The sequence below is a fragment of the Dreissena polymorpha genome, chromosome 16 (genome assembly GCF_020536995.1).
Source record: "Dreissena polymorpha isolate Duluth1 chromosome 16, UMN_Dpol_1.0, whole genome shotgun sequence".
In the NCBI taxonomy this organism is placed as follows: Eukaryota; Metazoa; Mollusca; class Bivalvia; order Myida; family Dreissenidae; genus Dreissena; species Dreissena polymorpha.
In genome coordinates, this window is record NC_068370.1 from 12,769,401 (window position 1) to 12,797,400 (window position 28,000).

Below are 28,000 nucleotides of genomic sequence, written 5' to 3' on the forward strand. Positions count from 1 at the left end.
TGATATATACGATAAAACACACATTTTCACTATCATCTGGAGCAAGTATTATCTTTAAAACAAAAATAATGTGCGTTACAATAGATACAGCTGTCCCAACTTCTTGCAAACTAGCTTTTGCGGACACCATGACACATAATTAAATTTAAGATTAAATAACTAGTTATCAATTACCTTAACGTGAATATTTACGATCATATACCAACCGATTTGTTCATAAATGAAAATAACAGTTTTGTTAACATAAAATTTGGTTCCTGAATTGTGAAGAGAATTAACATTGCCGTGAAGTAATAGCAAATGTAAATGACATAATTTTACACGAGACAGGTGTACTTTTTACTAGTAACGTTAAATGAATGCATATTGTACACATCGTGTGTATTACTAAATGTGTAGTAAAGCTACTTACATACATATACGAATGAAAACAACGTCCAATGAAGCCGTACAGACCAGTTTGTGTCAAAATAATATTAAAAACAAAATACAAGTAGTCGAGAAAAATGTTTCGCAAGCTTTAAATTAATTATTATTTTTAAACGAGTTCGCATGTTGAGGATGAATAAGCACTATTTCGAGGTCAAACGATGCTTGAGGTGTTTTACGAGATAAACTGGAACCCTTCTCGTTTATGGAATAAGAAACTGGTATACACAATAACAAACCGCTACACCTATTTCATAATAGTTTTCTCTTATTTTTAACTCAAATGCACACAGAAAACAAACTAGTTTTGGCCCTTTAAAATACCCCAAAAGTGGCGTTTTAATTTTGTATTAATCGGCACTCTTGACTATCCGTCGAAATGTACGCAGTTTGATTAAAAATATCTATTTTTTGATAGTGTACTTGAAACATTGATTGCATAGTTTTCCTTTATCGAACTGATAGGACAGGTATAATCACTGAATATTGAACTGTATTACAAGTTTTATGAAAGATAACTGAATTGTTTGTGTCCTAATCATTGCGAATGACAAAAATATATCAAGTATGCATTATCTTACGACCATGGGGTCTAGTGCTCGCCGGTTTTGACATGTAATACAGTATCGTGCCAATAATAGTTATTAGTGCTTTAACTTGAAACCTTTTTTGACAAATACATGACACTGTTAACATGAAAAGGGTTCATGTAAAGTTTCATTAGCATCAGATGATTCTTAAGATTACTGCAAGGTTTTTAATTTGTGGCAAGTGACAAAGTACATGATTATTATGATCACGACTAGGTCCTTAATTTGTAGCAAGTGACTAAGGAGATGGTTATTATGATAACTGTAAGGTTTTCACTTTGGAGAAAAATAAATGCTTTATATTAATAAATCTAAAAAGCTCCAGTAAAAAAACAAGATTAATATTAAAGAGAGAAAAAAGTAATCCTCAACATGGCTCGAACCACTGACCCCTGGAGTAAAAGTGTAACGCTTAGACCACTTGGCCATCCGTGCTCATACAATGAGTGATGTATTTTATACTTTATATACGCAATCCTCGTAGTGTCACAAAATATAACGACAACAACAGAACTCCCTATATTATTCAATCGTTTCGCGTTGCCACGCTTTTTAATTTTCAGGTTTTTAAATCGTTAAAAGATGCCTATAATGGATATTTTAGAGCATGGTAAATGTTCAGTAGTACTGTTTCCTCACAAATATCATAACTGCGATGACACTTTGCGAATCTGAAACATTTTGTTATATTTTGTCAATTTACCAAAACGTGAAAAGGTCCCTTTAAAAGGAGAAGATATTGTTTAAGTTTTACATGTTGGCGTTGGATAAAATGTTAAGATGTTACGTTCATTGATTCTTACGTCCGAAGCAAACACAACACCCTACGAAATCAAAAACAACTTAAGCGATAGTCGCAAAGGAATGAATTAATGCAAAACAGTGCGCTAACATGCGTCATAGTCACGTGGTTAAAGTTTAATTAAAAGGAACTGGTAACAATGCCGTAAAAATGCAAATAAGCATAAATATAGATAATAAATAAAGAAATTACGAAATGAACATTGAAACATGACAGCAACACCACTTCTTTTTAAATACATTATTTCTATTGAATATGCATATTTTTCCTCGATTTGATATACAGACACATTTATTTTTAGGGAAAGGTACTAGTAAATCACGTTATATTGTAATGTTTTGTTATATGCAGTGTATTATGGCCCAGAAGCATTTATGTACAAAATAAAACTATGTTCTGTTATGGAAGTCTGTTGTGACCGGCAATTCAATAAAAAGTTCAACTTTGGCCTTTTAAAATGTATTCCATGAATACATAATCAATTCATGTTATATTTTTTACATTCACCTTGAAGACAAGACAGTTAATAGTAGATTGTGCTATGATAGAACAATCACGAAACTTAATACGCGAGTGATTTTTATAATTTATCATACTGTTTATCTATATTGTCCAGCGTCGTTTCGAAGAATGCACATTTCCCAATTATTCTTTAATCCACAGCGCAACATTTCTTTAGATCGACAAAAATGAGATATGAATTAAATACTTTGTACGCCAATTTCAATGCAAGCATACTAAACAAAAAGTGAATTAATGAGAATTTCTCTCGTATATAAGAGAGTAAATATAACACAAAAATGAATCCTATTTGGTTTGAATGTAGTACTTTGCTGTTTTGATCTAAATATGAACGAGATATTTTGAGATCTAGATAGAAACTGATGATTTTAAGTGATATGCCGTTATTTTATTAAATGTTAAAACACTTATCACATATTAAGATATACAAATATGCTTTCTTATCATCATCTTATAATACACGATATACATCAACAATATGATAGTATTAATCTCATGTTTCTAAGCAATAATTCAATATCCCGACATAATTATAAATTACAGTTTCATTTCATAGCGAATGGGTATTGATCGATGATTCCAATATGAAGGAACTGACAAAAAACGCGGCTGAATATGCTGGTGTAAATTATGAATGTGATAATAATGACGGTGACGATATGGTATGACGTTGGTGAATATGATAATGATAATAATAATGATGATGATGGGGATTTTCATTATGATAATGAGGATGATGATGCATTGTATTTTACTATTTGTATGTGGTATATGACTTACGGGCTGTGGTACTGACCAAAAAGCTATTTTATTCTAGTATTTACTTCAATATCTATATCTCGCGTTTTTCGCAGGCTCCTTCCTTGACATAGTCACATTAAGTACTACTAAATCGTGTCATGTGAGATTACGTTTGCATGCAGCATATTGCTTCACAAGACAAGTTTGAATGCAGCGTTTTATTGAGCTTTTGATTTATACCAACATATCAATATGCACTTACTTGTGTACGTAAATTGCGTCAGGCTACAATTCCGAGGATCGCGGGTCAATTCATGTCCCGGTCACATCACTTGTGCGGGGATTGGTAATGGACGGAATACCGTTAGGGCCATCGTAGTTACACATTAAAATCCAGAGGGCGACAATGCGATAGTGCGATAGTACGATTGCGACAATGCGATAGTACGAGTGCTACTAGTGCAGTGAAGTGGAAATGGCATGTCTCGTCAAAGTTCAGTGTCCAGTAGGGCGTCAGACAGGGAGGAGTACTGATCAACGACGTTTACAAGGTCTACCTTAACCCGCTGCTTGATCGTCTACGAGAAGCCAGTATGGGATCCACTATAGGTGACGTTAAATGTGAGGCCAGTGCTTGTGCGGACGATATATGTTTATGTGCCGAGACGGTCAATGAAGCTCAGGAACATTTCATCACAGCTCCCCAATATGGAGCGTTACCTGTTACAACCTACCAAGAGCGTGCATATCCATGTTAGTCACCAACGTAAAAAGGGCGTGTCTACTCCCCTCTTCATGAACACTGTTGAAATACCATCTGTGCAAAGGGCTATACATCTCGGTTCTATACGAATTGATTCTATGCAGAACAACCAAACAGCTAATGTGGATGAAAAATTAAAACAAAGCAAGAAGAAAAGCATATAGTATAATCGGTTGTGTTTACAAAGGACAAGCGGGACTAAATGTACTGTCAATTATTCATCTTTACAAATATTATGTTCTTCCGGTGCTTTTATATGAATTTGAACTGTTATTACCACCTGAACGCATTAGTAACTGTCTCGAGACATTCTAAAGAAAGTTTGTGAAAGAAATTCTTAGATTACCAGATAACACAGCCAATGCGGCAATATATCTTCTATCCTAACTTTTACCGATCGAAGCACAAATTCACATACAGGCGACGATCTTCTTACATACTATATGATCGCAAGATAAAACCAGTATTGAGTGGGCGCTGCTTAACGTCAGATTAACTTAAAATAAGTTGACAGCTCATCTTGGTTCACACAAGTGCAGCATATAATGTGGAAGTACGATTTGGGGACTGTTGCTGACTTTGCTGACGAAGGGAAGATGGAAGACACGTGTACACAAGGGGGTTCATAGTTATTTGAGTGATCATATAGACAGCTTAACACCCTTAAATTTCACATTGTTCTTCTTGAGACAAGATAACTACTTCCAGGCAAGATTCTTCCTTTACTCTTCTTGGAATACACTGCCAGGGAGTCAGAACGTTTAAAAACAAACGTACGATTACTCACAGGGACGTGTATGCTTCAAACAAAACGTAAGAACTTTAAACAGTTTGATATTAACCCAACATGTCATATGTGTGGTGAAGAAAACGAAACCACAGAGCGTTAAGCAAATCATAAACGGTGAAGCATGCTTCTCATATTTTATTTTAAACTGGCGCTAATTCTTTTTATATAAAATTATATAATATTGACATGTAACCTTCTTTCCATACGCTCGCGACACACTGTCTGTAACTATGTCTTAGGAATTTGACATTATTCAGCATCGCTTATCCCCACAAACCTTTCTATATTTTGATTCAATAATTACCTGCTATATATACAAGTATGTATATGTTTCATATGATAATTGGGAGGTCCGGAGGTGTTGGGTTATCAAAGCTAATTCCCCAATATCGCATTTGACTTTCCTTTTGTTTGGATTAAACATAGGTTTAGACTCATCCAAGCTCCCGACCACCGTATTTATTGAAGTGCAACATATGCACAGACGACTACTCAAGGTAATTACAAGTATCTCTATCACAAGTTAGTTTAAAGCTTTTCTTATATAATAATGTACCTGTGTGGTTACCGTAAGGATGTTTCAGATACAGAAAGGTATAATGTTTTTCAAAACATAAGCCTTGTTCAATTGAAATGATTTTTTATGACAAATAACAGCCCTCTAAAGTCTAATGGGTTTGAACAGTGCGTTGATAATAAACACTGTTTATAAATTGCATTGATAAAGACTTTTTAACGTCATATTATAGTCGGTGAATGTGATGTTTACTTAGAGTTCTTCATTATCGAATAGATAAAAAATATTGGAGACTGGAATACCTCTACAGTATTCATGTGGACCAACGCATTAAAACGAATGCGTTTAAATTCAAGTGCGAATTCTTTGCGATCGTCCTCGGGTATTGATAAATTCTGATTTTAGTACCACTATTGACAACATATAAATTTAATAATGCTTGGCTTAAGTAAACAATGAGTCTTTATACCTGCGATTGAATGTGTTTCATTGATATAAGCATATTATTGAGGGGTTAAATTTGTTAATTTATTTTATATACAATGTACAACAACAGGAAAACATTTTTTTGAGCAATCAAGCTTCTAGTTAAAAATAGGCGTTATATGAACATTTATAATTTATATTCAAAACCTATACAGAGTGCATTAACATTAAAAATAACTAGAAATGGCGCGGTAGAGGCCAACGCGTATCCCCACGCCGCATGTTTGAACCAGGGGCGCCCCAGGGCTGGTAATGAGGCCATGTATAGTTGAAATTTACCATATTGTCATAAGAGAAGTTCAGTATAAATTAGGAGTGAATCGGTGTAACAATGAAGAAGTTATAGTAAAAGGCAATTTTGGGTGGGTGTGGCCTATGTGGGCGGGGTGCCCCAGGGTTGGTAATGGGGCCATGCATAGTTGAGATTGACCGTATTGTCAAAAGAGATGTTCAGTATTAATTTGAAGTAAATCGGTGTAGAAATAAAGAAGTTATAGTAAAAGTCAATTTTGGGTGGGCGTGGTCTATGTGGGCGGGGCGACCCAGGGTTGGTAATGGGGCCATGCATAGTTGAGATTGACCGTATTGTCATTAGATATGTTCCGTATCAATTTGAAGTAAATCGGTGTAGAAATGAAGAAGTTATAGTCAAAGGCAATTTTGGGTGGGCGTGGTCTATGTGGGAGGGGCGCCCCAGGGTTGGTAATGGGGCCATGCATAGTTGAGATTGACCGTATTGTTATAATAGATGTTCAGTATCAATTTGAAGTAAATCGGTGAAGAAATGAAGAAGTTAATGTAAAATAACATATAAAAAAATGAGTGAAAATCTCTAACCTGGCCCCACCCCAACCCCCATGACTCTTGACCCAGGGGTCAGATCAATATTCCAAATATTCCAAACAGGGTCGCACATATGCTCATAGCTACCGGGTGTGTAAGTTTCAAGGTTCTAGTGCTTATAGTGTATTGGAGGAGATAGTGGCCAGGACAGACGGACGGACGGACACACACACACACACACACACACAAACACACACACACACACACAAACACACACACACACACACACACACACACACACACACACACACACACACACACACACACACACACACACACACACACACACACACACACACACACACACACACACACACACACAAACACACACACACACACACACACACACACACACACACACACACACACACACACACACACACCACACACACACACACACACACACACACACACACACACACACACACACACACACACACACACACACACACACACACACACCACACACACACACACACACACACACACACACACACACACACACACACACACACACACACACACACACACACACACACACACACACACACACACACACACACACACACACACACACACACACACACACACACACACCACACACACACACACACACACACACACACACACACACACACACACACACACACACACACACACACACACACACACACACACATATATATGTTACACTTCAACAGAGTATGGTGCTGACCATTTGAAGTCACTTAGGTTTACAAGACCGAAGTTGGGTAAACAACAAAATGCGGTTCTCCAGATCCTCTGATTACACAATATGGAACAATTTCGATGCCTTTATCGCTTTTGATTTTAGTTTACTCTTAAAACACTCCTTAAAAAACGAAAACGAACAAGGGCATTTGTCGTCACAATTTAAATTCCTAATCGATAATACCGGTATATCATATTGCATAAAAAGTGCTAAGACATTAGACAAGTGTATGCAATTAATAAAGCCTTCAAGATATGCTCAACTATAAAATCGTTGATAAAGAAACAACATTAACAAATACAAACAAATTGTGCAAAAATAAAAGCTAATGACATCAAGAATATAAGTCTTTCGAATTACACTTAAACAGCTATCATGCTCGACAAGAAGAGAGCAAAACGCCATCACTTTTGCTTGAAAAACGCCAAACATCGAGATGAAGGTCCGTGATAGACGTTCAATGATTTTAAAACCATAATGCGCACTCTCTTTAATGTTATTGAAATGTTTAAAAAAATGTTAATGTTAATATTTATTTTTGTGTAGAAATTGTACGATGTATGACTATTTGGTGAAAAACATATATTACCTTTAATATCGTCAATTCGTATGCTTTTTGGACGCTCCTTTCGATGATACAATCACATTAGGTATTAATATATCGTGTCACGCAGGATAACATTTGCATGCATATTGCCTCACACACAAGTTAGATTGGAACGATCACAGAGACGGGCATGTTTGTAATTAGTGACGCGTTGCAATTAACTCATCACCTATTCGTGGTACTGTTCCACGTAAATCACGTGTTTGTCACACGCAATCATTGAATAGAGGCAGGTAATCCAAACACAGTTAGTGATGGAATGGTACACAATGTATGAATGATCGGCCCTTGAAAGCTCGTTACATCGTTGTGATTGCCAGACAAAAATATATTGTTTTCAGACTCGCGTAAGAACCGAGTTTGCACTCTGTGTTTTGAGTTGACTCGATTTTGTGAACGGTTCCTGCTTACCCGCTTATATATAAGGAATGTATCGCAGTGTGAGTGCTAATAGTTAATAAGTTATTAGACTGTCGATGACATCAAATGCAAGATAATTATACTCTTCACTTAATCATGCACGTTCATGTAAGTATTAACTCAGATACAATGTATTCATACAGTAGACATTAGTAGCCAATATTTTATACATTTATTGAAACGTAGAAAGTGTACTTTAATTCAATAATAAGATAACATAAAGTTGAAAGGTGATTAAGTCGCTTATTGATGATTGCTTTATGCCAGAATTTTACTCGTTTTATTGTTATGATACAATCTACTCCATCTGTTGGCAATTGGTGGCTGCACACGACAGACAGAGACCTCCGCGAGGTAGACGTTTCAAACGCATATCTGACGTAACTTGTTGTCAATCTGCACAATAAAAGCGAGGTTCGCCCATTGAAGTGCAGAGATCGGTTGCCTGAAGTTCCAAAATGCAGCATCACTTCCACAGACTGTCCAGAGGGCCTCGCCACGACTGACAGGTGAGGGTCAGTCGTCAACCAGAATTTCCAGTGCGGCACGTTACACGCCGTATACTACATCACACATCGTGTCTTACAGACACAAGTCTCTTTAGGCGAACATCGGTGAGTATTCATAAATACTAAATAATAACATAAATGGAAATAAGCAAATGTATTTCTCTTTTGAATCTTATCAACACTCCAATATGTGTATCCACATTTATATTAAATAAATTTCGATAGTCTAAACATGAAAACAAAGACACAATTGCTCATACAATTTGTAGACTTAAGATTTTTAATGCGATACATTGTAATAAATACGTTCGGGAAGGCACTCAACCCTATCTTTGAATTTATTTTTGACGACCTCGAACCTGCACCACTTCCGTTAAATGGATGCGAAGTGCGAACCTGCATCACTTCCGTTAAATGGATGCGAAGTGCGTTTAATCACACTAAATACGAACGATTCGTCGAGGTCTTCTCTGTTTTCATCTCCCGTATCGTCTTCCGGAAGGCCCGACATGTCTTCCAGAAGAGAACGCGTCTCCCCGGATTGATTGCTACTTCCGATCAAGATGGTTGATTTGTTTTTGTAGTGAAAAAAAACACACTAACAAACAAAATCAAGACAACATGTTATAATATTTTAATAGCATTGAACAAGGTGTGCAACAATGGATCATTCTAGCAATATAAAACTCGTATATGAGCGGTGAGCACGTTGCGTGTGTGACAGAAAACCGTTTCAACGTATTAGCAAGTACAGAAATGGCGGTCAAAGTATTCAATGTTAGGAGCATTCAATCTCACAACATGAATATGAAAATCTATGTATTGACGATAAACTATCTGTACGGATGAGCAGTATTGAACAGAATGTTGATGACTGCTTGAGCTTACACAACCAAGTGAAATCACTAGAAAACTTAGTGTACCAACATGACGTTAGATTGAGATTACTCGAATATAAGTCACTTTATCTGGAGGCTAGAAGCCGGATAGTTCCACAAGAGCTTTCATCGTTTATTACCTTGACTTTAGAGATACATAGCTTGTATTGGCAATGCAAATAAATTAAGAAATACACCATTTAACATGAACAGAGACTACCCTTAAGATATTATTAAAGTTCTCAAAACTTTGTGGCCAGAGCTCAAAAAACTTTGTGGTTTGCACCCAAATAACAAAATAAGCATTGTATATCCTGCAAATATAGTGGCAGATGGTCATGTTGTGGCAGACACGTTTCCTGATTGGAGCAAAGTCCTGAATGGCGACAGAATCACGACTACTCTCCAAACGGCAACTATAGTCAACAATCATTCGTTACAAAACTCCACCAATACGAAGTGCACCATAAGCCCGCTCCTGGCGATAAGGTGCCCACTCCACAAGTCACGCAGCACAGTCAAGTCCACAATACACGGTCCAAATAGTAATATGAAGGAGCCCCAAATCCAACAGTTTATAGGATCCACACCAACAAAATGAGCTCCTCTTTAAATGAACATAAACACACTTCCAGGCGTCCTCAATCTGAATCTCCTGCTCCATAAGGAGACGCACACGATTAGCAAAAGATCGTCTGCCTCGGGGGAATCTGATTTACAGCGCCCATGGACATCAAAGTCAACGAATACGCACACAAACACAGATCAATCTGCAACACGTGTTAATTCCAGAACACCCCAAACTGTTACCACAAACTCCGATGAAAACGATGTTCCTCACCAGAAGACGAATTGTGAAAATCCCTAGAACTCTCTCAAATAGGCCCAAGGGGGGAGAGGCGCTCTGCGTAATCTGAAATCAGAAATATACTTAAAATTATGTTGTCTGAATGTAAGCGGCCTAAAAAACGTTTAAATTACCCTGATTTTGTCGACATTGTAAATTTGTTTGACTTGTTTTTGACATCTTGATGATTATGACATTGTTGATATTAATGGTTTCCATATTATATCAAAACAGAGGTTGAAAAAGTACAGAAGAAAATCAGGAGGCATTGGTATTTATGTAAACGACAATATTAGTCAATATGTTCACTTTGTCCAAAATAATTCGGAATACATACTCTGGGTTACCATATTCAAAAACTTATCCAAACTAGATGAAGATATCTTACTAGGTGCAATGTATTTGACACCAGAAAAATAAAGTTGTATTTAATGACGACTTGTTTAACACCCATTCCCAAACATTGACTCATTTGAGATTATTCAAACAGATCCCTTATTCTCTGATGGACTTAGCGCTCTTACATGGGACTTAAAAATATTGAACAACTAAATGCCAAAACAAGACACTAAGCCAACATTTCATCATCCAGCCTGGGAACAAGGCATGGAAAACCATTTTAAGCAAAACATTAACATGGCCGACATAGACAATCTAATATCACAACTTTACACCTACCCTCAATCCAAAGAAACAGTTGAAGTCATAACCAGCAAACTACAGTCCATTTTCCACAACACAGCAATTCAAACGTACCCTAAATTGTTTAGAAACAATCATATAGTAAATAGGCCCAACAACAAACCCCGGCTATCAAGCCAGACATAACTACAATAATGCTGAAAACAAATAAACAAAAAATAAAAATAATGAAAACAAATTAAGATTAAAAAATGCAAGTAAGCAATAAAAGAACAATGAATATATTCATTTACAAACATAATGAAAAAATTTCTTCAAAACTTATTAAATGAAATAATCCCAAAGCAATACTGGAAAATGTTGAACTTCTTGAAACCTCAACCCAAATTAAGTATGGCACCCTTTATTGATGAATTCTATGAGCGCTTTAAGATTATAAATACAAATATTATTAATGACGATCGTTTCAAAATTATATACACACCACCAATGACTTAAATATGTACCTTAATGCGCCACTCACTGAACATAAAATAAATAAATGCATAAATAACCTAAAACACTCTAAAGCCTCAAGCCCTTCAGATAACATTCTTAATGAATATATTAAATCAACCAAAGAAATCCTAATACCCTTTTATTGTTAATTATTTAACTGTATCATTGATACTGGAAATATTACCAAAACATGGCTTGAAGGTATTATCATCTCAATTTTTAAAAACAAAGTTGACCCTAAAGATCCCAATAACTATCGACCAATTACAATATTAAGCTGTCTTTGAAAACTGTCCACCTCTGTACTAAATCAAAAATTATCTCAATTCTTGAAAAACAACAATCTACTAGATGAAAACCAAACAGGATTTAGAAAAGGCTTCTCTTCCAGTGACTATAATTTTAAACTTCCCTTTTTAATATAAATCCTTAAAAAACGAAAACAAAAGCTCTATTGTGCATGCATTGATTTCTCGCTGGCTTTCGATATGGTATGGACAGTAGGCCTCTGGCATAAGCTTATAAAAAGCTAAATAAATGGTAATTTTTTAGTATCATTTTAAACATGTATATTAATATTGAATCCTGTATTGCATACAATGACACTGTCCCTTCAACATTTATTTCAGAAATTGGAGTAAAACAAGGAGTAAACTTTTTCCCACTTCTCTTTTCTTTATTCCAAGCAAGCATTTTTCCATCAGAACAGTTCTGTTGGTGTAGAGTTAAAAGACCAATTAACACTGTGGCTTAAACTTCATATTTAAATATATGCTGATGACACTGTATTACTTTCAGATGGCCCAAATGACTTCCGAAATAGCTTAAACACTTTTTTATGAATATTGTAACAACTGGCACTTTCAAAATTAATTATAGCAAAACAAAAATAATAATATTTGGAGCAAGACAATATTACAACTTCAATTTTACATTGGTAACACACCAATTGAGATAACAGACAACTATCATTATTTTGGTCTCAACTTTTCAAGCAATGGATCATTTCTTAAAGCACGCAAACATATAGCAGAACAATCAACCAAAGCCGTGCACTTACTTTTCACAAGGGCAAACAATTCAAGCCTCCCAATCGACCTCGTTATAAAACTCGTTGAACATACTGTGCTGTCCAGTTCTGACCTACGGATCTGAAATTTTTGGATATGAAAACATTGATATACTTGAAAGAATCCACAATACATTTTGAAGAAAATAACACATGCTAAAGGTTCGACACCTATATCTTTTTACACGGAAAGCTTGGCAAGTACCCACTATCAATTACTATTCAAGCAAAAATGATATCTTTCTGGACTAGAATACTTAACGGGAAACAAAATAACTTTGCAGCACAGATAAATAACTATATAATGGATCTCCATGACAACAACTTCAAATGGATAAATAAAATAAAAGAAATTCTCAATGCAACAGGCTGCATAGATTTATGGCACAACCAAGTCCAATCGAACACTAATATAACAATAAATAACACAATTAAAACATATAAATAGAGCAATATAAAGCTACATGGCAAAACAGTCTCACTACATCAAATAAAACCAGAACATATAGAATATTCAACGAGAATATTGAGCTAGAAAAATATATTTCACTTGTGCCTCAGCGTGAGCAAAGTAGCCTGTTCAAATTCAGAACAGCCAACCATAACCTCCCACTCGAAACAGGCAGATATGATGGCACCCCGAAAACCGACAGAAAATGCACAAAATGTACAAATTACCAGGTTGGAAGTGAAGAGCATTACCTTCTATTTTGCCCCTACTTCAAAACACAAAGAGAACAGAATTTAAGTGTACTCAACACCCCAACTTCAAGCCTTACTATTAAACAATTATATTTGCAACGTCAACACTTCACCTTAAAGTGCGCAAATTTATAAATAGATACAATTCTTCAAATTTATAAATATATATAATCCTTCCAAGTTTTAAACAACAGTAATGTCACCCCACCCCACTACCATTTCATCCCATTACTATCATACATGTGTTCTTGTCGCATTAGTTTCTTTATTTTTTTCCACCCCGCCCTTGTATAGTTATCTCATAAGCATTTGTTTTTAACAAGATTTTGTAAAAAGATCCTAAATGTTCATATATATTCTCTTGGGTGTAAAATTTAAGTATCTTTCCAAGCCTATGCCTCCTTATATTTTGTTCTGAAGTTTTACGAATGACAACCATCCTCACTGTATTATATGTATGTTGCTGTTCCGTATTGCTTTTTTCCAATAACGGGTTCTTTCCCGTTAGTTATTTATTTAATACAATATTTGTGAGTAAACATAATACAAAAATGCCAACTTCAACATTTTCAAGGGAACTTAATTTATTAAAAAACTACCAGCTGACCTGGCGCTATAACGGTACGTTCCATCCCTTAGCTTAAAATCCGATAATTGCTGGCAGGCGTTCCCATTCAAACGCTCTTTCTTGTTATCGTCATCCTAAACCGCGAAAGAAAAAATAAATTGCTCAGGGAACGTGCTACATGCTCCTAGACTGCCTGTTCATATTTCTGTTTTGGACGTCTTTATCTTTATTCTTTTTATACGCCCGTTTTGAAAAAAACGGAACGTATTATAGTTTCACCCTTGGCGAGCGGGCGGCAAGCGGGCGGCGGGCATGCGGCGGGCGGGCGGGCGGCGGCGTCCACAGCAGTGTCCGCTCTCTAATTCAAATAATTTTTATCCGATCTTCACCAAACTTAGTCAGAAGTTGTCTCTAGACAATATCTAGGTCAAGTTCGAATATGGCTCATACCGGGTCAAAAACTAGGTCACAGGTTCACTTTGAGCATTTTAAGGATTTAGCATGGTGTCCGCTCTCTAATTATCAACCGCCATAGGCGGAGGGATATTGTTTTGGCGTTGTCCATCCGTCCTTCCGTCTTTCCGTCCTTCCGTGTCTTTCCGTCCGTCCGTCCGAAGCCATATCTTGGAAGTGCTTTGGCGGATTTCATTGAAACTTGGTATGAGTATATATATGGATAAGAGGATGATGCACACCAAATGGCATTGTACAACATCTGTTAATAACGGAGTTATGGCCCTTTGTATATTGAAAAAATGCTTTTTTGAGTGTCAAATATAACACTTGTGTCCAGAAGCATACCGGCGGGGGATATCAATTCAACGAATTTGCTTGTTGAAGTAGTTTTCATCCGATCTTCACAAATTTTGTCAGAAGTTGTGTCCAAATGATAACTAGGTAAAGTTTAAATATGGGTCATGCTGGGTCAAAAACTAGGTCACGAGGTCACTTAGTGCATTTCAATATAAAGAAGTGAAACTCCAGCTGCTGGACACAAGCATTAAGCATGGAGTCCAAAACCTTCAAACGTGCGTATCTTGTGACAGTTTGGCACTCTTGTTCTAGAATCAAACTGTATTTTTTGTAAATACAATAAACGCTATTAAGAAATGTCGGTTTTGACAGCTAATGTTATTTTGTTATTATGCCTTCCCGACAATATATATAATTTGTATTGTAATTGCATTGTTTTTTTATAGATTTATTCTTTATTACGTATTGTTCACACATTACTCAAATGATTTATGATCTCGATTTATAACTTTTGCATATATACATGTAAATATATGACACTCCCCCCTCCATACGAACTTTGAGGGTCATGTGACTGTGACGTCAGTTAACCAGTGATCAGCTGATGAAGAAGATATGGTATCTTCGAAAATTTCGAAGTAAATAAACCGGCTCTGTGTCCAAGAATTCATTAAATTATGCATCAACCAGAGCAGAGAAACCTACATGAACGTTTTCTCAGTCAACATGGACGTGAAGTCCTAAAAGAAGTGCGACGAGGAGAGAAATTGGTGCTAAAATTGCCCCGCTGGAAAAATCACAAACTTTTCAATGTCCGCTGTTGTCATAACAACATAACGCCCAATAGTATTCGCCTGAAACGGACTATTCCCGGGGTGAAAGCAGAGAATATTTTAGCTAGCACCGAGAAAAAATTACTTTGAGAACGTATTAGACAATGTGGATACACTCAAACCAAAATGGGAGAAGAATCTGAATGTTTACGATAAGAATCGAAATCGAAGTTGTCTCCCTCTATTTGGTCGGAAGTGGAAGACGCCTTCGCGCATGCGCATGAGGATAAACATGGAAAATGTAAATAACGGCAACGAGAGAAGTTTTCCAAACTTTTATTGAAAGAAGAAGAGAGATCAGACTAGGGAACAGACAGGGACTTGATTAACACTGACAAATGGGTCGTCAATCTATCGGACAGGCCGTTGTCATAGGACGAAACGTCGATGTTAAAGAAAGGTATGAACTTTTGTTTTACCCCTCCAACCATCCCCATAAATGAAATTATTGCCTCAACAGAACAGGTTTGCCATCAATTAGAGGATAAATTGGCCGCTGAAAGTTTAAGCGGGGAGGGTGTAAAGATTTTGAAAAATGCCACCAAACCCAAAACCAACATCACCACCAAGGAAAGAAATGCCTTGTATGACTAAGGTAAACGGAAAGACATTGTATTTTTACCTGCTGACAAGGGTCATACTACGGTTGTTTTGAACAGAACGGATTACGTTATCAAGATGGATAAGCTTACAAGAGACAGGCACAACTATAAACCACGGAAAAAGGACCCCGCCAGGCAAGTGAAAACTAGATTGGTTAATATCTTGAAAAAAGTGGAAGAAAGACAATCTAATCTCAGATAACCTGTACAATCGACTTTGTCTCACAGCAGCGAACGTTCCAAAATTATACGGACTGCCCAAAATTCACAAAAAGGATGCTCCTTTACGACCAATTGTATCAAGCACAGGAAGCGTACTGTACGCAACCGCTAAATACATTGCTACGGTCATTGGCCCCTTGGCTGGTAAAACGGAATACCACATCGTTAACTCAATGGATTTCGTCCAGAAGATCAAGGATCTAGGAGTAGCATAGGCACGAAACTGGTATACTATGATGTCTCAGCATTTTCACTTCAATTACAGTACCCAAAGCACTCACAGTGATAAATAACAAATTGGCTGGAGACACCAAGCTCAACGAACGATCGAAACTCAGTGTTGAACAAGTGATCGAGTTGTTAGACTTTTGCCATGGTAGCACATACTTAATAAACAATAAACAATTTTTCCACCAGAAGCACTATGAGGCCATGGGATCTCCCGTATCGCCGATTGTCGCGAACTTATATATGGAGTTCTTTGAGAGAAAGGCATTGGAAACTGATAGTCACCCACCGTCCCTCTTGCTAAGGTACGTGGATGAAACCACGACAAAAATCCATGAATACGATATCCAATAATTCATGGACCATATCAAGTCTATTGACGAACATATAAAGTTCACTTCAGAGGAGGAGGCAGAAGGCCGTATTCCGTTCCTGGACACATGTGTTCACGTCGCAGATGATGGGTCGACGAAAACCACGATTTACAAAAAACCGACGCACACCGACCAGTATCTGAACTTTCAGTCCAACCACCACCTAGAACACAAAAGTTCGATTGTACGCACTCTCCTCAACTGAGCCAAAACCCACTAACAGAAGAAAAAGACCAGAAAGAGGAAATCGAACATGTGAAATCCGCTTTAAGAACCAACGGATACCAGCATTGGATTTTCAGACAACTAAAAAAGAAGATAAAGTAGTAGACAAAGATAAGGAACACAAAATAGACCTATGGCAGGTAAACCTTACATCAGTGGCTTCTCAGAAGTATTGTCCAGAGTATTAAAAAACATGGAGCCAACATCTTCCATAAACCATTCAATTCCACCAGACACAACCTTACCAAAGTTAAAGACAAAACTGAAAAAATGAAGAAATGTGATGTTATATATCAGGTCTAATGTGAGGATTATGAAAAGGACTATGTAGGTGAAACAGCGAGATAATTTGACACTAGAGAGAAAGAACACCTTACACGAACTTATTCCGTCATATAAGAACATTGTAAACAACCCTAACAACACTAAAGTACTCACTTCCGAAGAACATCTATGGAAACGCAAATGAAAGAAGCAATTGGGATAAAACAGCAGCGGCCATAACTTAACAGAGACGAGGAACTCGAGCTATCCCGTGTGTATGACGGTCTCCTCGTATCACGTGACCCTTCATCGGTCATGTGACTGTGACGTCAGTTAACCAGTGATCAGCTGATTATGAAGATGAGATATATTTGAACATTTCTTATTAAATAAACCGGCTCTGATTCCAAAAATTTACTGAATCATCGTTTTGTTATGTTGCCATTATTGTATACCTTGTGAACTTGGGTGTAAATAAAGAGTTGTTCTGTTCTGTTCTGTTCAGTCGGCCCTCAAGCAGCCGGTCACCAGACCGGAAACCAGCCCCGAGCAGATGATCAAGAAAAAGGCTCTAATCAACTACACACATGAACAGATACAGACTCTGCTGAAACTCTTCCACGTGAATCCCTACCCCAAGTCAGAGATGATGGAAATCCTTGCAAAGGCCTGCGGAGTGACCGAGAACAAAATCAAGGAGCGTCTCTTTTGACAGCGTTATTCTATGGGGCTTTTCATGTAGATCTACATAAACGTATTTAATTGCGCATATTCATAAATGGCCCGCTAGTTCAGTAGGTAGATCGCTACTCAATCGATCTCTGGCTAAACCATATACATTGTGTGGAAATTGGTCATAAATCCATTCTACGGCCACTTTACTCATTCTCTTATACATGTAGGGCAGTTGCTGGCATAAGAATGTCCACTTATAATGTATTATATGTACGGAAACAATTTTGTTTCATTTATGTCCTCGTTTTGCTTACTCGCAATGTCGAATGATGGCTTCAAATTAATGAGGGCGGGTTAAAAAACATAGTATAATACTGTCGAAAACGGCGAAAGTTCAACTTAACAAACAAATTACCTGATTTTAACGACGAATTGATCCTGCCATGTCTCTGTTTTTAAAACGATGACTATATAACAATACTTAATGCATATTTATTATTGCTCATATTCTTTATTTTCAGATCTGGTTCCAGAACAAGCGCGCTAGGTGGCGTAGTCGAGTACAGGTAAATGGCAACATGAACAACTGCCATGGTCAGCCGTTTATGTCCATGTCACCAATAATGTCGCCCGTTCCCTCATACGCCACCATGATCTCGCAGTCACCGCAACTTTCAACCTATTTAAACTACCCATGGATGCAAACAGGCACTCTAAGCCCAAACAACAACAAAAAGCAAAGTCTGTCACTATCCTAACTCACACCGAGCTCTGTTTCGACGTATATCTCGAAAGTCCCCATGACAACCAGTAGCTCTTCGATGCCGTCTGTATTTACCAATGTGTTGATGACGGGATCGTAACACACGATGACGTCACATGTTTACAGATATCACCAGTACACTCTACTGAAGTATTCCGCAGGCGGTTCTTTGAAGCCTTTGCCTTATGCGTTGTAGAGACTTTCGTTTATGCTATATTGTTTGTTAAACGGTGCGCCTTATTTAGTTTACAAATAAAGAATTTAACAGGAGACCATCTTTTTGTTCTTTGATAATATCATTTTCCAAATGATAGAATTTTACTAAAATTAACTATAACCACATGATTAAAATGTAATTTAGCAGAATTGATATAATGTAGTGCTTACAATTATGTAAGCCCATTTGCAATTTAGAATTTTTGACCGTTTGATTATGGTTATTGACCAATCTTTACCCAGTAACTCAGGAAACGTTTGAGTATCCATATTAACATTGAGCCGGGTTGTGAGAAAACAGGGCTAAATGCATGTGCATAAAGTATCCCTACCGATTTCACAGTCTGTATAGGCTTATCAGAGACGACTCCTTCCGCTTTGATTGAATTTTTTGTTTTATGGATAGTTGTAATCTGTTACTCTGTAGAGGTTCTAAATTCACGTACGACAGAATAAATTTAAAGGTGACTAAGGTATTTGAAATTGTTTTTTGTATGGATTGTCATTTTGCTTTATGTGATGATTTGTATATTTCTATGCATTTACTTTACAGCCTCTATTACGCTCAAATCAACCAAAATTCCGTACAGTATTTCGTAAAATAAAGTTAACACCTAAACAATCAGTGTTCCTTATAGCAAAAGCCACAATTTCAACGCTAGATGTGGTATGATTACATAGATTTTTGTAGATACAAAATGCTCGTTTTTATTTATTTGTGACACAATCAATTCCATGTTAATTTCCCGCTAATATATCTATTCATGCGACACACGAACACTTAAATGGTACCATGTTACCATTATGCAAAAAAATAATAAAAACGAGCATTTTGTATCTACAAACATCTTTATTACCAGACCACATCTGGCGTTGAAGTTTTTTTCGGCAATTGCCATAATAAACAAATATGTTTAATTGTTTAGCTTTATTTTACGAAATAATGTTCGAAATTTTCGTTGATTTTGAGTAGTAATGTTACTTTAAGATTTTTGGTTTCTTAAAACCTTTGATCTAAGAAAAAAGTCTGCCTTATTTTCATAACTAGTAAGTGAGAAATATGATAAAATTAATTCAAATTGTGTTAGTTCTATGTTATGAAATGTTAAGTGTAATTGACAACATGTAAAGACATTCTGGGTATAATGTGTTGAATTTTTCTTCAATACCACAAGTGAATTTGTCATGATGCAATGTTCAATGGTAAATGTATGTAGTATGTATGTAAGAAGGTAAATCGAACTATTGTATTACTTTCATTTAAAATAGTGAATATATTTAGACCATGTTTTGACTAAAACAGTCTTCAATTTGATAACCTCTTTAAATAGGTTGTTAACAGAAGACGATGGTTTAAATATTAAAAAGTTATTGAATTACCATTCAGGACAAATGTGATGATACATATTATTTCTATCTCATCATTAATTATGGAATATCGTGAGATTAATTTATGTTATATAGCCTTTTTGTAAGAAATACATCTATTAGAATTTGCTAGCAAAATATAAAAGTTTACAGGGTAATAAGTGTTATGCATTTCTGTTTCGTTTACTCCAGTTAGCTAGTTAAGAAGCAGAAGTCATGCATACAAATATATTGTTATCTAATCAGAATAAGTTATATTCCGTCTCACATTTTTGTTTTGTCAAGTATTTCTATATTTTTCAATGTAAAATTTCATTGTTCATATAAGCTAAGTGTATATATTCTATAATACTTCTTCATGTTTGTGAAAGTCCACATATGTCAGAAAAGTTAAATTTTAAATTGTTCATTTATCAACTGATGTTAATTTACATAAACATTACTATACTATTATTTATCATTTACTTGTTTATGTTTAAAATAGCAAGCATATACAAATGTAAAACACCAATACTGGTATATCTAGACTAAGATTTTTATTCGGTTTATTACTGTATGATTTATGTGCATTTTGTATGGCATTATGTGATTTGTTTATTTAGACAATTAGTTAATAATTCTAATGATTCTTAATAATAGTAATTCTGCATTAAGTTTTTTTTGGTAAGTGAGTTTTAACATGTGTTTGTATAACTCGTAAAAGAAAAAAACAATTCACTAACACCAAAATAAATGTGTGTTGTACTGTGATTAAATGTATGTAGTTGCACATGTTATTTTGCCATAAAGTTGTGAAATTGGATTATTTAAGTGTTATAATCACAGACACAGAAAGAACAAGAATACACATTATTTTAATGATAAGTATTAAGCATACAATGACTTTGTTATATTGAAATTAAAAAGAAACAAATATTTACCAGAACCACATGTGTGTATTGTATGTATGTCAGTCATAAGTTTTAGTCAAACTTCCGTAGAACAAACGAATGGCTTATTGTTAACCTTCATGTGTCAATTTACACCATAACACAAGGTGGACTTATTATGCAGACAATTAAGATACCTTGGAGTTGAACAATATGTGCTGTTTGTTTTAGTTGAATTGCCTTGAAATGTCACAAGATGTTAATTTAATGTGTTTGAGAACATAGCGAAGCTTGTTTAATGATAATATTGGCTTTATAGACAAGGGGTTTGATTTGTTGCTGATAGGTATCTAGTTTTGCATACATTTAGTTATGTAGATAAAATATGTAATTTGTGGGAAGATATTTTAAGTTATGGCTATGTTAACATCCAGTTATATTCAAAAAATGTTTATGTTTGATTGTTAACTGTTCTTGTTATAATGTAATTTATAAAAAATGCATTCTGTGTATGTTAACTTCTTATATTGTGAACGTGCTTATATAGCCAATAATACCATTATATGTAGTGAAATAAGAGTATTATGAATACTTATTTTTTCACTTACATCATATCTAAATTTATTAATAATACAGGTATATTTCTACTTGACAATCTTAAATTCAACAGTGTTCAGTAAATATAAATCGGACAATAGTACTGCTTTTGTATCTAGTTGATGTTGTATTATATCTTGATCAGCTGGGAATAGACAAGACTACGAAATACGCTCAGAGAACACACATAACATTTGTGATACAAATTCAAATACACTGTGAGTCGTAGAAGAGAAAAGAACCCTGTCAGGATCATATTTTTGCCATCATCAAATAACTCTCAAATAATAAAAGAAATGCTAAGCATGACGGGAAGGTGTTGCAAACAACAATTATTGATTTAAGAATGCATGCGAATGTAGAAACTCTACGTTACACAAGAGACTAGGCTGCATAGAGTTGTTCATGCGTGTCATTAAGACAAAGATATCGTTCAAATTAAGTGGGACGTGATTTTTATTATAAAATGTTGCTTGTTTCTAGTGTCCGATTTGACGTCCGACGTTGTACGCCTACGTAGCGATTTAATTTGTTCATTTTCGTTTTGCTAGTAAATTACGTAAGCTACATTGGTTTAGGTCGAAACGTTAGTTCGGTGCCTATTTTGATAAGTCGAAGTAACTTTTTCCAAATTGCAAACGTGATGCTTTCACCTTTCTTGAATTAAGTCGGCGATGATTTTTTACTTGGGAACCCTTAAAATAAGAAAAAAGGATGTGCCCTAAATACCATTTGATTAAAAAACAATATGTGATTTTCGATATAAAGTGCATAAAATGAAACATTCAGTTCATGATGTGTCACTTCACTTTTTTCCTTTATATTTTTATTTTCATGTCTGTCAACATATGTATTAATATAATAAACACATTGAGAACAACGGTTTTTATATATTTGTTTGACGGAACATCTTTTCGGAACGTAAAGTACGATATTATTTTCAAATATGCCAAGATTAAACCTTATTAAATCGTATTAAAGGTACACGTATCACATTATGAAGGAGGACCATTTTTGCCGAGCCCGTTTGTGGAAAAATTGATAAAGCATGGCCCAATGTGTGTTCGACCTGCAAAAAAAGTTCGCCTTCTATTGAGCTCAAAGGTCAATCAGAGGTAAAATGTCTTATTTGTATTTATAAAACAGCTTTTCTGTAATATTACTTTTTTATGTAATTTTATAGTGATTTTAAAGTCAAAAGTCAATAAGAGGTCAACGATAAACAAGGGATTGTTGAAGCGTTTTTAATAATTACAAGCTATCACGATTTTTTTAATAAGAGATGTAGTACCGCGACGCACGGTAACGCTGCCAGGTGAGCTTCCAACGTCACTTTGGCATGTTTGTTTAACAATCTTAAAGGGGCCTTTTCACAGATTTTGGCATTTTTTAACTTATTCATTAAATGCTTTATATCGATAAATGTAAACATTGGATCGTAAAAGCTCCAGTAAAAAATCAAGAATAAAATTAAAAAAAAGGAAAAGAACATTGCCCGGACCAGGTTTCGAACCAGTGACCCCTGGAATCTTGCCAGAGTCCTGAAGTAAAAACGCTCTAGCCTACTGAGCTATTCCGCCGAGTACATATACGTGAAGTATTTTATACCTTATATAAGCAATCTTCGTAGTTTCACAAAATTTAACGACAAAAACAGAACTCTCCAAATTATTCAATCGTTTCGCGTTGCAACGCTTTATAATTTTTAGGTTTTAAAATCGTCAAAAGATGCATATAATGGCTATATTAGACCATGGTAAATGTTCAGTATTACTGTTTCCTCACAAATATCATAACTAAAACGGAAATTTGCGAATCTGAAACAACTTTTTTCAATTTTGTCAATTTACCAAAGCGTGAAAAGATCCCTTTAAAACAACCTGAGTAATAAGATATTTGATAACTATACACATTTCTTATCAATCTTTACTCTTATTTTGGGCTTTCTTATTTGAATATGCTGTCCACTGCGGCTTTTTTTCTGATTCATTCGCTGCAATTATTGGTAAGAAATTGTGGAGCGACAAAATTAGTAAGCCAGTGTTTGCGTACCTAAGGATTAGATAGGTTTCCCCGTGACTACGAAGATTTGTATACCAGTTACTGGCGTATGCAAATTTGTGAAATAAGTTTAGTGTTTTTTTACCCGGACTGTTTCCAAGCAGCTTCCCCATCTCGAAAACGTTTACTGAATAAATTTCGCTGATACTTGAACATATGCTTTCCACATCATATACAATTTTCAACACATTCTATCATGTATTTCTGTATCGGATATGTTTACTCGACAAACAGTCGTAACATGCAGTCGTTACATACATACAAAACGGTTTCAGTTGTGTTAGATGTTCACATATTTACAAAAAGCGTAGAATTATAAGTCAAACGTTTATAACACACACACACACACACACTAATATATATATATATATATATATAATATTATCACAATGGTGATAACTTAATTGTCGCAATTTCAACTAGTCGAACGTGTCTTTCTTGTATGAGTATTTCTGCCCATTATGATTGCATTCGCATATTTTCAAAGAGGATATGTGAGTATCCGTTAGTTAACTGATATCACTGATTGCGGTACATGTGAAGATAAACAACACAAAGATAACTGCTTCTCCCCGATTTTCGTGGAATTTAATTTGCACAATCTAATGTGACTATTGTCTTGAACAAGTTCATTCCGACATGTGTTTAAAACTTAGCTATGCTCGCAGACTCAATTAGATCAGTTGGCAAAACTTGATGCCCAGTATTGTCATACCGACAGCTAACCTGGATATCGAACCTGAAAGTAAAACATATATTTCAGAGTATTGCAGCCGCCAACTCGAGTTGTTGGGAAGTTGGTTTACTAATTTCTCGCTATGCGGCAAGAGTTTGTCCCCACTGTTTAGTTGGTTGTCACCAAACCAGACATGTGGGGGTTTCCATAAGTTCTTCGGTTCACATCACATGTCAAGACCAAATAAAATTACCGGTAACAAATACATAAGTAAAGTAATTATTCAATAATAATTCAGAGAGCTTGAAAACTTGGGCATGATTAAAAATTTGTACGAACTTCAAATTTCTAAACGTCGAGCGTTCAGCATTTCCGCGCGAGCATTTGGATTTGCACATAATGTCGATCCGGCGTCGAAGGCTTATCCTGAGGCATGCGCTCGATGCCTGCTAAGAATTTTAGTCTTTATGATTTGGGTCGCGTATTCGGATACCTTTGCTGTTCCAGGATACCTACCTACACTGTATCCAGACGATTTCTGCGGGTCATTGATGCATGGTGTATTTGTGTTCTTTTTCTCATGTTCTTTTATGCTTCCAGCGGTGAACTGCACTTGCTATAAAATAAAAAAATAATCATTGTAATGTGCGCGCCACGAAATCTTAATATTTGCATTTGGACTGCGCCACATAATAGTATAGTCACTGTTCAAATATATGTTCATATTTTAATTAAGTACGTAGCTTACATACTTTGTTAAAGTTTATCCGAACAACATTATAATATAACCAAATATCTCCTTTTAGGCTCAATTATACGTTAATTTTTTTCTGTTCTCCTTTAATTGAATGTTGCTTTATGTTAAAATGACCGGTTTCTAGAATGGCATTTTGTTACTCATTGCATCTGCACACATTTACGTTACTATTCCATATGAATAAATAATCATGTTATTTACGGTACTTATCCTTTGGAAACTTATTCATAAATGAAATCTTCAGGTGTAAAGACACACCTTCGCATTGTACCAAATGAAATCACCCGTGTGTTTAAAATGTCGGTAAGTTGAAATGTTTGTAAACAAAGGTTTCAAACGGCGCTGGACAGTTAGTTTTGATGCATAATGTAACGGCAAGCACGGTAAGAATGTTTTTTTCATGCGTTTAATTGAATTATGGTATCGAGATACGTGAACTCTGCAGGGAAATACCCTTGACTCCGTGAAGATTGCAGTCTTAGATCGGGTCTGATCGATGTAAAGTAGGTTACACGAGTTGTGTATCGTGTTATTTCTTAAAAGTTGACCCAGCATTTGTAAAAATATTGCAAGATATGTACATTTCCAGAAAGGAAATTCATATCTGCGTTGAATAAGACCGAGATCGTGAAAGTCGCTGCAAAATTGATGAAGTAATGGCTGTTCAGAGCGATGCACCCTGTTTTCGGGTGATTTTGAGCGGAATACCTTGTTATATATATATATATATATATATATATATATATATATATATATATATATATATATATATATATATATATTTTAAAGTGTTTTTTTTTCAGAAAAGTGATTTTTCGCAAATGTAAAACGACGCTGACGACTTCGAATACATAACATTACTAAGTATGTATAATATGAAATCCTCATATTATGCAGATATTGTAACGCCCATACAATACATACATCATGCGAAGTTCATACTTTGTACAAAGCTACACAAGAGAGACGTGATTTGAAAAAAAGGCTTACGTGGTATAGTTTTTTAGAAAAGACGTGATAGCAGAACTAATTTGTTAAATATTTAAGTCCCAGTTCGCGGAATAGATCGTCGTTTTGCATATAAATCGTATAGCGAGAATTGAACTTTACATAAATTCTTTGAAATATATTTTGTATCGAGGTTTACATCGAAAACCTGTTCAAAATCGGTTTTGAAACGATAAAATAATACATAAATGATCATAAATACATGCAATAAGCGAAAATCATTGCAGCGTCGCGAGTTATGCAAATTATATCTATATTTAGCTTTCGCTAATCATTATAAGCATATGGAAGATGAAACATAGATTTAGCAAAAACGTAGCGTTGCAACTTTACTTCCGTCTGTAACGGATGTATTTGCATTTGTTCTTACCTTCTCTCCGCTAAATTCGCCCGTATCCGCATTTTTTTTTGTTTAGGTTTGAATTAACGTGTCGAATCCTGAATATTAATTAGGTCCTTTTCGTACATTACCGTATTCGACCCCAAAATAAAAATCGCTATATTGTTTGTTTTCAACCGATTTCAACCGGATTTTCAGTGATATTCTCAATACAAACACGTTTTCTTACGATTCTGCTCGTATATTTGCTATGACCGGGGACTTAAATCTATCATGCTGTATGTGCAGGAATCACAGGTGCGTGACAGTTTTATTTGTCCTGATATCAATGATAAAATTTACAGGTATATTTTTGTTATATAAAACAAAACAAAAAAGTCCGAAGTACACGTGGAAGGGATGTGTAAAGGAAGAGGTGAGTGTAACCTGTCCGTTGATGAGCAGTGAGAATTGGAAGTCCCCGATCAGCACGGAGTTCTTCAGGGTGGTCCACACCTTATCCAGGGGAATGTTCAAGCTCTGATAGTCCACCGTACCTAGGGGAAAGTATACAGACATACATTGATTCAGGTCGGTCCATACCTTATCCAGGGGAAAGTTCAAGCTCTGATAGTCCACCGTACCTAGGGGAAAGAATATAGACATACATTTAAGCAGGGCGGCCCATACCTTATCCACGGGAATGTTCAAGCTTTGATAGTCCACCGTACATGGGGACAGTATATAGGCATGCATTTATGGAGGGCGGTCCATACCTTATGCAGCGGAATGTTCAAGCTTTGAAAGTCAACAGTACCCGGAGAAAGTATATAGACATACATTTATAATTGGCGGCCAATACCTTATCTAGTGGAATGTTCAAGCTCTGATTGTCCACCGTACAAAGTATATAAACAAACATTAATTCAGGGCGGTCCATACCTTATCAAGGCCAATGTTCAAGCTCTGGTAGTAAACCGGTACCTTGGGAAAGTATATAGACATACATTGATGCAGGGCGGTCCATAGCTTTTCTAGGGGAATGTTCAAGCTCTGGTTGTCCACCGTACCTGGGGCAAGTATATAGACATATATTGAAGCAGGGCGGTCCATACCTTATCCAGCGGAATGTTCAAGCTCTGAAAGTCCACCGTACTTAGGGAAAAGTATATAGACATACATTGATTCAGGGTGGTCCATACCTTATCCAGGGAAATGTTCAAGCTCTGATAGT

At 35.8% G+C, this 28,000-nt stretch overlaps 1 protein-coding gene across 1 annotated transcript in view; it reads right to left on the reverse strand.

Annotated features, from left to right (window-relative positions):
* LOC127862517 (uncharacterized) overlaps nt 1-28,000 on the reverse strand; it is a 70,846-nt gene that overhangs the window by 25,610 nt on the left and 17,236 nt on the right. The window lies entirely within an intron of this gene.